At 36.5% G+C, this 15,890-nt stretch overlaps 1 long non-coding RNA gene across 2 annotated transcripts; it reads left to right on the top strand.

Moving 5' to 3' along the window:
• Positions 1 to 741: 741 nt before the first annotated feature.
• On the top strand, positions 742 to 15,320 carry LOC140158282 (uncharacterized). 2 transcript variants are annotated; one of them, XR_011859755.1, is made up of 4 exons: positions 742 to 961; positions 5,544 to 5,636; positions 11,714 to 11,836; positions 15,262 to 15,320. It is a non-coding gene; the product is annotated as an uncharacterized lncRNA (long non-coding RNA). The 2 variants fall into 2 exon arrangements; XR_011859754.1 differs by lacking the exons at positions 742 to 961; positions 5,544 to 5,636 and adding exons at positions 8,578 to 8,684; positions 9,476 to 9,560.
• The last annotated feature ends 570 nt before the right edge of the window (positions 15,321 to 15,890 follow it).

Below are 15,890 nucleotides of genomic sequence, written 5' to 3'. Positions count from 1 at the left end.
TAGAGGCTATTCTATTTTTATGGGCATTTTAGTGTCTAAAATGGCCCAAAATAAGGGTTTTTCAATATTGCTGTCCATTTCTAATCGTCATCCCCATAGGCTTTACATGTAAAATAAAAAGGCTCGTAAAAATTTAATAGCCTCTAGCTGGGATGTAAAATTCACACAAAATGCTTTTTGAGTGATTACAAAGATAATTAAATACTTTTCATTCGGGGGCTATGTGGAATTTTTTTTTATGTATTCCTTGTACAATGAAATTTCACAATAAAATGTCCATTGGAAACAAAGGTGAGCAGTGCAGTGTAATACACTAAATCATGCATATAAACTCGCAAGTTTACGCAAAATTGGAATCAACTGAAATTTTGGGAATAAGCTTTTTTCGTAGATATCTATTGAAAAATGTCATAAAAAGAGGATCACAAAATCCTCCTGTAAGTTGACACGCACAGTGACAATTAAAAAAGACAAATATTTTTTTGCTAATTATAAGCTCTCAAATTTTGGAAGATTAAAAAAATAAATAAATTAAAAATGCACTCATAAAGTTAGATATTCATAAAAAAATATATATATAATTATTTATGTAATGGGTTTGAGCACTCTAAATTCCAAAGTTAGTCACTTGTATAAAAGTAGGCCTAAACTTGTTATAGCAATATTGTAAAATATGATGAGTTAGCCCCCCCCCCCATTTTATTTGTCAAAATTCCGATTTTTACACGATTTACATAATAGCAAGTTGGTGGTGCGCGCCCTTAGACATTTGGCTACGGGCTGCGGATAGCAAGGACAATTTTCAGAAAAAAAAACACCATGTTGTCATCGAAGTTTCACCAGTTTTCTATAACATGGCTAGAAAGAAATTGCCCCATTTTGCACTACAGAAGAAGAAGAGCTGAACCACTGCCCTTGTGAAGTAATTTTGTGAGCTAAGATTTGATTAATACCCAGTTATGTGAGTAAAGAACAAGAAAGACACGAGAATTCATCTGGTTTAGCTCTGACAATTCAACTTGAGGCTGAAAATAAAAAATCTGGTACATGTATCTAATGAATAGTTTACATCCAAAAGCAACCAAACTTGAGCCAAATCTCGATATGAGAGCTTGCATGTAATGGTGGTATTCAAGGTCAAAGGTCATTTGAGGTCAACTTGTAAATAGGCTGAAAAGGATGATTATTAGTTGTGGTCGCATGTCACAAATAGGTCACCCAAAAATGGAGGAGCCGTAACATGAAAATGCTTTCTTCATCACACTTCAAGTTTGGTTTATTCTAAAAGTATAGTACCTATTGTGGAAAGTTTGGTGTCATTTTGTAGATAATTATGTTCTTTATCAAATACAAAAAACCCCAAGTCAATTGGATAACTACTTTGAGATTTATACTTCAATATGTAAGATTTGTCAATGGGGAGCCGGGGCGGGGGAGCTGGGGCGGGGGAGCCCCATAGAGTTGTACACAAAATTGTGAAAATATGGCAAACTTCAAACCTTTGTATCTTAAAAAGTACAACTAGCATGGACCACAAATTGCACATATATCATCCTGGATTGTAGATCTACCTCATAGTAGATCAACTTTAACAAAAGATGTAACTAAGGCCGAGTAAAAAAACAACATGTTTCTCGTCCGCGCCCTCCTCATTTTTTGAAGATTTTTCAAATTTCTTTTTATTTTGTAAACTTTCAGTTATAACTTGTAGAAAAAGATGTTTCAGAAGTTGAAACTTATTTTACGGCTTTGTAAATGCATAATACATCATTTAAGAAGAGTTTTGTGATCACTAGAGGAGCCTACCTCTCAAAACAATAAAATAAAAAGGGCCTCCTCCTTTTTCTCAGATATCAATCTGTATGTCGAATACCCAAAATATGGTGCCAAATACAGGTATTTAGCGTCGTTTTCCAATAAAAAATAAAAAGCCCCTCATTCTCATAATTTTTAAAAACCCGGACGAGAAACATGTTTTTATTTTTACTTGGCCTAATTAATTGCCTAATTAAATGCTGATTAAGGCAGTTTTTCCTATGTTACTGTACAAAGTGTACACGTAATGCTCTGACATTTCTAAATGGCCTATCTTTGGCCCGAATCATCCTGCTTATTCAAAAGTACACATATTTTTAAGGAAATTTGATGAGGAATTCAATTATGCTATTAGTTTTAGTGCCAGAAATGGAGAAAAAAAGTTTTGATTGATAAATGTCATAAAAATTGTAAAATTATTTTACAATTTTTGACCACCCTGTATGTTTAACACAAGGGATACCAAACTCTTTCTTCCTAATTTGTTTGATGGGCCCATGAAATGTCTTTCTGAATCCATATTTATTTTGAGCTACATAGCTTTCAGAAAAGAAAAATATGGGGTTCACTGTGACAAGAAAGATACTAATTTTGTTGATGTTCCACCCTGTATATTTCTTACCCACCCTGTATTATGATGTTATATTTTGTTGACTTGGCATCCTTGTAATATAAGCTTTCCAGAAATATATACTTATAATGGTCTAAAATGTATTTATTAAAAGTTGTGTTGAAGTGAATCAAAATTGGTGGTATGTTCCTCATTTTACATTATGTTACACAAAAGATGACCAATTCATGAGGCTTTTGTCTAACACACGCTCGTCAAGCGTCGCGTCACGCCACGTCACGCCACGTCGCGTCGCGGCCCGTCACGTCCCGTTGATATCTTCTTCAAAGTTACAAACAAGTCATACGGATTCAGTTCACGATTTTGTTTAGTTTTTCCCGGGGTGTTTCCGCATCGAACCCGTCATTATCCCAGGCCCACAGTGAAATGGTTATCGGCGTGGCGATTGCTGACGGCCGCACACCACCAAATAAGCCCCATCGAAATGCACGTAAAAGGGCAAACAGATTCGCGATTTTACCTTCCATGAATTTCTAGACACGATCATTTATTTAAAAAATGACTTTTTTCTATGGCAAAATATTACTTGTATTTGTATGAAAAGATATTCCTTATTAATTTTACTTGGCCTATATACAAATGTAGGTCCTACCAGCTTTAAACCACGATGACGATTCGCACCACAATAGCCACGACAAACGCGGAGTGATTTTATTGTTGTGCGGTCGTAAATGGGCGACAAGCTGTCATTTACGCAATGAAGTTCAACATTTCGCACCAACACTAAAATTCTAACCAGGAAGAGCATCCCAAACCATAACCAAAGGGCCTACTATCCTAAACCTAAGAACCACGGACCCGCCTCCTTTTTTCCAACTTCAAGTAGCAAACCTTATTTATTATTCGGACTAGCAAGCTTTGATATTTAAATTCGGACTTATGTAAACGGAATAGAAAGAAGAAAAGAACTAGGTTCATTGTGCTCACAAGTGAGCACATGTGCATTTGGCAACGAATTGGCCTTGACCTTTATTTGACCTTTGGCCCCTCAACGGTAGATTGCACATCGGGTCACTGTGGAAACGTTTTTGGTAACATTTATTGTTGACCTCTGTTTTCAGGTCAAAAGTCATACGTGGGTCAAGGTCATTCAACATGTCAGGTCAAGGTCAAGGTTAATTAATTCGGACTAGGTTTGGATCAAATCCATTGAGTCTGGAGTGAGATCAAACTTTTAACACAAATGACCCCTCAATGACCTTTGACCTTGAAGCCATATAGGAAACTTAGTAGCCACTTACCCACTTGTGCTTCCCACAAGGTTTGTGGCATGTGAAAAAAATGTCGTGAAATCACATTTTGGCCATATCAAGTAGGTCAAAGGTCAAATTAGGGTCATGGTCACACAACATTAATGGGGGTGGTCAGTGATTATTGTGACCAAGCCTGGTCAAAATCCGATGTAGTATACGGGTGCTAGACTCATTTTGAAATGTTGCCAGAAAGAAGAAAAATGACCTTTGACCCCTTATTTGTGTACATCCTATATGAAGCATGGGTAGGGGATTCTTCTAAAATATTTTGGTGGAAATCGCTTAATCGCTCTAGAAGCCTTAGTATTTTTGTGTGAAAAAATCACATTTTCAACTATATAATCAAGGTCAAAGGTCAAATTGGGGTACAAACCATAAATGGGAGTGGTCAGTGGTCATTCTGACCAAGTTTGGTTAAAATCCAACTTAGTATGTGGATGTTATAGCGATTTGAAATGTTGCTAGAAGCAAGAAATGCGGGTGAAAGAAAGCATTTGGCAACATTTGTTGCCAAATGCAAAAAGGGAGCAAAAGACAACCGAGACGAGAGCAAATCCCCTACTGCGAATTATATGACCAGCTATTTACACCGCCATCAAAGAAGACCAAATAATACCGCATCATATACCTCACAGATTCTGCAAAAATGGCTAACGTGTTTTATAAGTCTGAAACACGCGAATGAGGTAGCTTATTTTGTTTTGATAGGCCATTTTCACGTGTGTTTCAGTGGGAGCATTATTTAGTGGTGTCTTTGCGCTGACTGTACGTAGCCTCCGTCGCAGGCTACTCGTGTTTTTATCACACTCATAGTTTGAGAAAAGCGAAACGCACCGCCTGCAAAAGAGGCTACACTAAACTAGGATACGGGCTGTGGTTTAAAAGTAGTTCCAGCAATCCCGATTATTTTATTCATTGAAGCTTTGCTGTGCTTTGCGGCATTGATGAAAAGCTGGAATTCCATGGACTATTTCACGGACTATTTATCACGGAGGGAGATAAGGGTAATTGTGGAGTTAATAATTTATTATGAACTTTTGATAACATTTCAACGTGACGCGACGTGACGTGACGCGACGTGACGCGACGTGACGTGACGTGACGTGACGTGACGCGTGTGTTAGATAAAAGCCATTCATGACATGCGACCTTGTGTTATTTACATTGTCCGACGTACGCCCGGCGGACCTTGGCCGGGAGTAGCGGTAGGCGTTGCCAGGAGTAGTGGCAGTGTGAACGATGGTAAGCGTAAGTTCCGCCAGGCGCGTACATCGACAATTTACTGGGTGTACTGGGTGTACCCTCCGCCAGGTGTAAGTTGCAATGTAAACACTGCTACTCCTGACACCCGGTGTAAGTTTCACCTTTTGTTGGTCGGAACTAAGACATTACATATTGCGTGGTTGAAAAAGGTCACAGAAACACTGGAAGTGGTAGTCGATGTTTACACCGACCAGAAGTGAATGCTTGGTGGATCGGGCGAGTGCTAGGAGTAGGCTAGGTGTGGACACGCTGTAGGAGTAGCGAAAATATTTGTGGAATTTTTATCAATGTTAGCGTAACTTTACGCCGGGAACACGTTGAATTAGTGGACATGCTTGTAAGTCCTTGTCAACTTCCAGTACATGTATAGGGATCAGCAGGAGTAACATATTTCCTTTTTCGTAGCAGACTTGGGACTACATGTAGGATCATATGCATAGGCTCTTAAAACCTGTGACTAAAACTGTTGAACATTGCTTTAATTGCCAAGTAATAGGAATAGATCTTTTATTTTATTACACAGGAGTGTAAAATTTAATTCTTCATTATTCTTTGTTAATTTGTATTTTTTGATTTTACAGCTAGAAGAATCTTAATGTAGAAGGAAAGTATATAGAGAGCTTTTTTCCGAAATGGCAGTATATCACAAGTTACAGACTTCGAGGTTTCCAGAGGTAAGAAATTTAAAAGCAAGCCAGTATTGCAGTGGGGGCAGTCTCTCCCCGGGAAATCTCAGTGCTCCCTGATACTAATATAGATTCCATATCATATTGGAGCGATGGGAAAAGGTTTTAACTTTAAAAAGTTGTCCCAAATAGGGGACGATTGGTCATTAAGACTATTGGTCATTAAGATTTATATTATCAATTTCTGATTCAGCGCCTCAAAGAAACTTGCCATGAAAGAAAAAAGAGTTATGTTGTTCGTACAATCAACTATAATTTTTGTTGACATAATTATAGGCCTAAATCATGTACTTCACCATATTAAAAACTTCACCATGTTATTTGAATTTTATATTGATTTGGGCAATGATACCAAGGCAGACAGAAAGTCAGATGGAGGGATGAGATAGCAAGTTTCATAGGGATCAGGTGGATGGCAAAAGCAAATGACAGGAAACTTTGGTGCCAACTTGGGGAGGCTTTCGCCCTGCAGTGGGCTGAATACAGCTGATGATGATGATGAAATCAAAATTGTACTTAGCTTATTATTTTACTATAGGACTATTTTTACTTCACTACTCTATGTGCGTGTTTATAGTGAGCCAGATTATCCGGTATTTAGCGTATATTAACATAAATCAATTGTTAGGCCCAAAAAAAATAATTGTTTGTTTGTCCTCCACAGCTTTGAAAGAGGACCTGCGGGCGGATTTTTTTTTTTTTTTTTTTTTTTTTTTTCGGATTTGGCATATTCCTGGACCTAGCTAGAGCTTAAAATAAATGCCATATTCATAATGGTGACTTTAAAAAAAAAAAACCATTTTGTGTATTTAATATGCAGTTATAATTTGTGTTCATGACATAGTCTTTTAATGATTTCATATCCAATGTATTTTGAAGTCACTAAAAATAATAGACTATGACATGAACACAAGCTATAACTTTGCAAATTGAAGACACAAAATGTTTTTGGGGGCTTTTTTACTTTCAACCATGAAAGATCTTAGTATTTAGCTCTAGCTAGGTCCAGAGATACTCCAAATCTGAAAAAAAAGTTGAATTTTACTTATTTTTATTAAAAAAAATTGGTCAGGCCTTGATCTGAGGAGCGGGCAGTGGAGGACAAACAAACAACCTTTTTTTTGGCCTTATTGCAGTATAATAAGTCCACTACAATTTTAACATTATTGAGCCCCTCCATTCCACGGGCACCACCTGCACAAAAGTGATGTTCGCTCCAACTAGATATTGAACATATTATAGACCGTATTTACACTATTTTTGCCCCCCCCCCATCAATGCCCCATCATTTGTTTCAACCGAAACATTTGAACCAGAAGTCCAAATATAGTTAGTCATTTTGGTGTGATTTTTAAGCTTACCTATTTTTTCTTGAATTACTGTTGTGAAAAAGACCTAATAAATGTCCCCTCTTAGTACCCAGTACAGACCAAACACTAGAAACCCACAAAGACAAGAAAGTGCTCATATTTGGCGAGGCTAGGCGAGAAAAGGTAAAAGACAAGGTAGCATATTAAACAAGAATTTGTCTTTAAAAAAGACAAGTTCACAGATCAAGTGTATAGTACATGTACTTTGATCTAACATTTAATATTCATATCTAACCTACTCTGCACTTATTCGACAATAAATAAGTGATATGAGGCTTAATAATGATACCTGCGTCTTGACTCTGGAAAACAATATTTTTTAAAAAGCTCATTTTGCATTTAGTTTTTTAAGCCACCTCTGGAGCCACCTACAGGATCTCATTTTGCATTTAGGTTTTTATTAATTGCGTTGCAAAGTAGCAAAACTGTCTTTATATATGGCCCAATCCTGCCTGGAAAAGGCTATCCCTCTTACAACCTATCAACAGGTCTGATTTCTGTAATGAGGTGTCACCAGGTTTGCAAGAGATATAATAATACCAAATATAAAGACCATGAAATTCACCACATCACAACCAAGCTCACCTTGGGTGCCCATTCCTTTTTTAAAGGAATTTTTATTAACTCATTGCTAGCTTTTGTCAGGGCCAGGGATATTTGTCTTTGTCAATATTATACAGGTTTATAAACATGGGTTATTACAAGCGTTAATAAACATTCAATTAACTATAGATAATGGACTTAGTTTTGTGCAATGTAGTTATATTGAACTTTATCTAAAGTAAATAACATGCTACACAGTTTTCTATACAGAATGATGAGGCCTTTTGTGATGAGGCCTGACCTCGACCTGCTAGTTTTGATTAACCAAATCAGTTATGTGTATTGTCAGCATGTGATGGCTATAAGCCAATTACAAACATGTTTCTAAAAAAGGCTAAAAAATTCCTACGCTGGATAGACTCTTGGCTAGGTTAAGTGCTAATAGTAAGTTGTCATGTTGGGCAAGATTAGATAAAGGCATACAAACTAGGGTATGAGATATTGGAAATATTTCCTAGCCTCTTAAGCACATGGTTGGTGGGCTATATAGATATTCAAGACACAGGGTATGTAAGGGACAAACTGTGCATATGAGATGTGGGTGCAAGTGGTATCATTTCACTACCTTGAAAAAAGGCGAGGAATGGCTCAGATTAAGTCTTGCTCAGATCCTGGACAAGTTTGGCAAGGAAAGGCAAGGTACATCCAGCACATCCATACCTGCCACAGACCCTTGTCTGGAATATAAGATTCCACACCACCAAAGCACACCATGAAGGTAAATGGCAAGAAAAAAAACTCAGTGTTTTTATTGTAAGAACCACACCGGGATTGATTTCAAAAGAATTAAGGCTCACGTGCCTATCTTTGTGATAGCTGTACTTTGTGGATGGTTTTCTCAATATCTAAGCATAAAAAGATTACATTTGTTACAATTATGAAATTTGAGGCACGTTTTTGTTCTTCTTCACCAGATGACGCCACTACATATAATCAGTGTGCTGTAAGATTGACAGGATGTACATAGTTTTCAACATGTCACTGTGAAAAAATCAAGCTGGCAGCTGCTGCTTACCTACCCAATATTTGTTGGTTATATGGAAGAACATATCATAAACATTAGGTAACATGGTGTTTTGAATGAACCAGGGAGGTTTAACAATGAGAAAACGATCAATTCCTCCATATATCTTTTAACACATACATGAATAGGAACTCTATTTGGCCGTGTGTACCCTGTATTTGACATATGACAGACACTCTAAAAACACTGTCTGGCAATGTGCTATATTTAGATCACTGAGCAAGATAAAATACAAATTGTCATGATTGTGGAATAGTGGAACACCTGATTTTTGGCATATTTGTCATGTTTACACATGTCCCAACTTGCACCTAAATGGAATCAGCCAAATTTGTTGTGTTTGTAATTGTAGGTCATCAGAGCAAAGTTCGACATAATGTCATAATTCAAGAATTATGACATCATGTCCTCCTATATAACTGCATGTATAACTGCATGTTAAACGCCATAATAACCAGCAGGGTTTATTTCACTTTACCTTGTTATTTCAGCTCAAATGGACAGAAACCTTTCCCGATAATTATTATTAGCATTATTTTAGCATTTTAAGTGCATTAATAACAAATTTAAAATTTGAAGGAAATCGTACATTAAGGCTTTAAGCTTACCTGAAAAAGTCTTCTTACCATGCTAAAGTACATGTAATTATTAATCAGCTAGTCAAGACCATTCCTCTTGTACAAGATATTAATTAAGGCCTATAAGCCTAAACTGAAAAATTGGGGTTTTGTGGAGTAGGCTAGGTGCTAGTTACTGACTCGGAGACATGACTGAGTTTGGTTTAATGCAGTTGCAGTAATCTGTCTGATTTCAATTTTATTTTTGTTCAGATATGACCATGTATGTGACCATCTGCCATCAAGAAACCTGCCACAAACAAGAAAAGCCATTAACAGTGGATGCTGTGTTTCATGGGTAAGTCCAACTCCCTGAACTATTGCTTTGCCTACTTAACAATAGGTATGGTTATATTAATGTTTGTTTCAACTTGTTCTGTGACTCAATTAAAAATATCTGAAAGGCTGAGAAACAAAAAATTAGGCCCTGCCTGATTATCATAATTATCTTAATGTTGCTATCTTCAGTAGATAGCACATGGTTAGCAATACACATGCTGCATTAATTCTAGTCGGCAACTCGGCATCAATACTTAAACTTGAATAATTTCACTTTTAATGGTCGAGATATGTTGAGAAAGGCTACAGATCATGTATGACCCTTTATCATTCAGTAGACATGAATAACAACATTTCATTGGTTTAATAGCCAAATAATATAATTTTGTATTGTTCAGCGCTCATAAATTACCGTACAATATATAGCCGTATTATTCAGCTCTTAATCAGTACCGTAATTAACGGGCCTGCATACTCGTGTTGTATTGTGCTGATCGCAGTATGCGGTAGAGACGGCAATTATGCGCTACCTCACGTCGGTGCTAAGTGTGCTTTACACGCTGGCACTAGCGCGCTGTATTACATGGCCTGGCGGTAGTTGCATGACAGAAAACTGTAAAGCATGCGTTGAAGAGTTTGGAGTAGGCCTATAACTTGATCACTTTATGATTGTGGTATTATTTAATTATTATTTTTGTTTGTTTGTTTGTTTGTTTGTTTGTTTGTTTGTTTGTTTGTTTGTTTGTTTGCTTGTTTGTTTATTTATTTATTTTTGTTTGTTTGTTTGTTTGTGTTTATTTGTGTTTATTTGTGTTAAGGGGGTACTACACCCCTGGCCAATTTTGTGCCTATTTTTGCATTTTTCTTAAAAATTATAGCGCATTGGTGACAGGTAAGATATGTATATCATAGGGGCAAGGACTTTAACTACTGCACTGAAAATTCAGCAACTCAAGGCAAGTAGTTATTGATTTATAGATCAAATATTGGTTTTCCTCATTTTTGGCTGTAACTCCACAACTGTTGTCTGTGCTGAAATAAAATTTCCAGTGCAGTAGTTGTAGTCCTTGCCCCTATAATATACATATCTTACTTGTCAACAATGCGCTTTAATTTTTGAGAAAAATGCAAAAATAGGCCCAAAGTTGCGCAAGGGTGTAGTACCCCCTTAAATGTATACTGAATGATAAATTTGTTACCCCTGTCTGTTCAAATGCAATACTAAAAATATCACTGGTTTTGAGGTCGATCACACGAGGCCGCATTCAGTATTGCATGAACAAACAGGGGATAACTAATAGTATTTGACATGTATGACAGACACTCTAGAAACACTGTGTGGGGATGCACTATATTTACATGTACATGTAGATCACTGAGCAAGATAAAATACAAATTGTGGAATAGTATACAACCAGATTTGTCTGTTTTGGTGTAAGTTTTTTGCTAATTTGCATTACATGGGGGTGGGGGGCTAGATATGGGGATTTGGAAATATGCTCAAAAATGGCTTCAGATTGAATTTTGAAAGAAGATTTCCTTCAAATTTAAAATTTGAAGGAAATCGACACTAAAGGAGGATTTCGTGATCCTAGCATCCTCTTTTTATGACATTTTTCAGTACATATCCACGAAAAAAGCCTATTCCCAAAATTTCAGTTGATTCCGATTTTTGCGTTTATGAAGTTATGCATGATTATGTGTATTACACTGCTCCATAGACACTGCGTCGTAATTTCGTTCTGGTGCACCAGAACGAAATTCAAATTTCACGATATCTTTGCAAAACTAATTAATCTGCAAGAAATATTTTGTACATTTAAACATTATGTAGCCAGAGGTTTCCAGTGATATAAAAATCTCAACTTTTTTTGAGAAAAGTGGGGGATGAGGCTGTGGATCACGAAATGCCCCTTTAAGGCTTTAAAAGCTTACCTGAAAAAGTATTCTTACCATGCTCAAGTACCGGGTACATGTAATTATTTATCAGCTAGTCTGGACCATTCTTCTTGCACAAGATATTAATAAAGGCCTATAAGCCTAACCTAAAAAATAGGGGTTTTGTCAAGTAGCCTGGCCAGGTGCTAGTTACTGACTCTGAGACATGACCGAGTTTGGTTTAATTAATGCAGCTGCAGTAATCTGTCTGATTTCAATTTTGTTTTTGTTCAGATATGACCATGTATGTGACCATCTGGCATCATGATGAAGTTACAGAAAAAATCCCTTTGACTATTTACAAGAAAACCGCCGCAAACAAGAAAAGCCTTTAAAAAGGGATGCTGTGTTTCATGGGTAAGTCCAACTCACTGAACTATCACTTTGCCTACTTGACAATAGGTATGGCTATATTAATCTTAGTTTCAACTTTAACATGTGTTCTGTGACTCAATTAAAAACATCTGAAAGGCTGAGAAGCAACAAATTAGGCCCTGCCTGATTATCATATCTTAATGTTACTATCTTCAGTAGATAGCACATGGTTAGCAATACACATGCTGCATTAATTTGAGTCGGCATCAATACTTAAAGCCATATTATAACATTTGCTGAGGAAGACTCCTCACTGAATTTTTAAAATTCCTTTTTTACACGATTAAATTGTACTTTATTAAACCAATATACCCTGCAAAATCAACATATCAAAACGTTAGGGTACCCTAGCGCCATTGATCATTTTCTTATTTCAGTCCATTAACAACCGTCCACTAACCTCAACAAAATTCAGACATTTTCTCAAAACATTTGTATTACCGCACTATAACCCCACAACTATGACATTATTAGTCGATATCATGCTTCTTCATACCAAAACAAGCATGAGAATGTCCTGCAATTTAAAATCGATCGAAAACAATGTAGATGATATTGTTTACTCGCAAATAATTTTTATTCACCATCGCCTATGTATTAGAAATGCTTCGATCTCTGCCTGAGATCCGCGTTTTTCAGCTTTTCTACTGCTTTTCTATGTATTTTGACCATTTATCTCAAAACGTTACAACGTCGTGTCACCATTTGTACACCTGCTTCCTGGTATCCAATTGAAGCTTGGGATGTTTCCAAGCTTCTCATCTAATAAAGAATCTGATTTGCCAAGTATCTCACTCGCTTATAGCTAAAAAAACTATAAAAGGAGTATATGTACTTCTGAAGCATTACCCCCATATCACCTCTGCATGAACCAGGTATATTTGTCTTTCCGCAATCTGTATACAGTGCGTGCAGTGACACGTACAGTTGGTATGCTGAGATTTCACCAAAGGTTAAGGATGGTAATCTGAGAATGCATAGAGCGCTACACAGAGATCGGGTTTGACCTTGTGATCCCTATAAGCAGTGTTGGAAAGAAGTAATAAGTCGCAGTGTGCAAAGGGTCTCTCACAGCTAAAACGTTTTGATATGGACTCTAGGTGCTGTAGTTTTGTCAAAATCCGAGATTTTAATAAAACGCCGAACCGCACTTTATTATTACGATGGAATTATTAGTTTAACGCATACACAATGTTCATAACACACATTACGCATTACACGGCGCGGCGGGACGGTGATATACATTAACAAAGGGTCGTACTCACAACACGATCAAGGAGTGGTACGATAGGCTTACATGTGCGCTGGTAGTAAATTCCAATTTTTGCTTTGCCGAAGTTGTTCGCTCAAAAATAAAAGGGATATATCTGACGGTAAAAGCTAACATTTTATGGCAAAGAAATGCTAATCTATTTTGTTTGAAAATGTTATAATATGGCTTTAAACTTGAATAATTTCACTTTTAATGGTCAAGATATGTTGAGAAAGGCTGCAGATCATGTAAAATGGGGTTTTAAGAAAAAATTTAACCCTGCAGATTCCACACCACCAAATCACACCACCAAGGTAAATGGCTGGTAAAAAAAATCAGTGTTTTTATTGTAAGAACCATTGAGCTGCTTACCTACCCAATATTTGTTGGTGTTTTGAATGAACCAGGGAGGGTTAACAATGAAACGATCAATTCCTCCATACCTTTTAACACATAAATGAATAGGAAATCTATTTGGTGGTGTGCACCCATAAGTAGCACCCAATTAACACCTTTGTTATCATGTTGACTCAATTGGTCATCAGTCAAGATTAATAGGTAAATTTTCACGGGAAAATTTTCTGGACACGTGACCAATGCGTATCAATGTAAGTGTAACCTTGAGCCTGATCTCTGACCCCTGGCGGTGACCTCGCTATTAAGGGTGTGAGTGAGTCCCGGGAATTCGAGTCCCGCCCGATAATCCTATTACCCGGAAATTAAAAAAAAATTTAATTTTTTTTTCAAAGTTTTTTTCGGTTTTGTAGTGACTCTGGACCTAGACCTAAATGCTAGGATCATGTTAACAAAAAAAAAAAAAATTGAATTTTGCACATTGTTTTGTAATTTTAATATGAAAATTGATGCATAGTTTTCATGTCATACTCTATTAATGATATCAAAATGCATTCAAATTTTTTTTAATTTTTTTTTTTTTGCAATTTCGGCACCCGTTACCCGCCTCAAAAATGCGCCGGTACCCGGGCACAAAATTACCCAAGATCACACCCCTACTTGCTATTCAAGTCTTAGTTATTTTGATTTGAAAAAGTAGTTTTGGTCATTGCTTCGATAGAAATTTAGCATTGCAAAATTATTGATTTCTTCACAATATCATCAAAACGTAATTTCAAAAATATTTACCTACGGAAAAAAAATATTTATCTACGGAAACTCTTGTTATAACATTATAAACTTCCGACAAGTAACTTATTTTGCATCCAAGGAGAAGTTCTTCCTATTCAAATACATTGAAGACCACCGCTGTGCTCGGGGTCACATTCCATAATGCTAATATGTCTGCCCATGGGTATCACGTGAATATTTTCCTATTAATCTTGACTGGTCATTAACAATTTTAATTTTATTACAGTAATTCCTGCCAGACAGCCCAGGAAGGTTATGACCAATTGAGTCAACATGATAACAATGTTTTAATTGGGTGCTTTACTTATATTCCAGACAAAATGTGCTGGAATTTAGTACCTCACCATTTCTTGCCAAACTTGCCCAGGATGCCATTCCTCACCTTTTTTTTAAATATAAAGAATATGTGACCCGTCACATCAATAGTTACTGATTGCTACATGTACCCGTCCCTATTTAGTATGGGGCTTGTTTGAAACAAGTTTGTTGATGTTCAAATGCCAAATTGACTGCTCAGTGCCAGAAGTGGGTAAGTGCAATAGCTGCCATGTGAAGTATGAGTACAATGTACTGTGTGTAAACTGCCAAATGTTCACAGGGCAGCTATTGCTTCACAGGGCAGCTATTGCGCTTACCTACTTCTGGCACTGAGCAGTCAAAATACTGATGCCCTTGCACATTATTTTTTTTTCCATCACAATGCACTCCACCTTCGGGGTTGTATCGTATAAAAAAAAAAATAAACAGCATTTACATTGATATTTGTCATTTGAACTACAATAAAAATCATATCTAGTCATTAATCTCAAATCAAGAACTTAATTTTGTTAATTAAATGCAAGTTTAAACAAACAACATTACTTAAACTCTTAACGAGAGTAACAAGAGTAAAAAACCTATATCATGTATTGTGTTATGTGTTAGACTTGATGATTCCAAGAAAGATGGGCTAACCACTGAGCTGTTATTTTATTAATTTTATTTTCCATAAATCTTCATTTTATCACAGGTGATCATATTCGCCATACCAAAATCACAATGCGTCGAACACAAGAGGTGCAGCTGTTTGTCTCAAAAGAGGAGAATTCCATAGAGGTGATGGGCGCTTGATGACTTGCTAGCCTACCTTATACCGGAAGAAAGGAAGCGTTCCTTGAGAATATTCATATAGGGCTGCTTGGTAGTTTGGTTTTAATAGTCTCATGGAATTAAAATAGTCTATAGAGAACAGAACTATAATCACTGCAAGCTCCTGTAAACTCATCTCCTCAAAATTGATTCACAATAACTTTTATCCCACTAAAAGTAGCACTTAGATAGTCTGCATGCTGTCTACTGAAGCTAATGCTATAAGTATGTTTCATATGTTATCAAGATAGTCTGTATGCTATCTACTGAAGCTATGCCAAGTAGTTCATTCCACACATGCTGTCAACTGAAGATCATAGCAATTTTGTAATTTGTTATTATATGTGATGTGATCAAGCAAAATCAGTTGGAACTCGTAAAAACATTTACAAATCTGGATTTTGCAGAAAACAGCATTGAAATTGAACAACAAATTCCAAAGATATGAGCAACTAAAGAGTTTCCAAAACAACCAGAAACAAAAGGAAATATTTACTTTGTTTGGCTATA

This window comes from Amphiura filiformis, chromosome 8, assembly GCF_039555335.1.
Source record: "Amphiura filiformis chromosome 8, Afil_fr2py, whole genome shotgun sequence".
Taxonomy (NCBI): Eukaryota; Metazoa; Echinodermata; class Ophiuroidea; order Amphilepidida; family Amphiuridae; genus Amphiura; species Amphiura filiformis.
The sequence above is the reverse complement of the archived record's forward strand: the minus strand, read 5'-3'. Positions and strand labels throughout refer to the sequence as shown.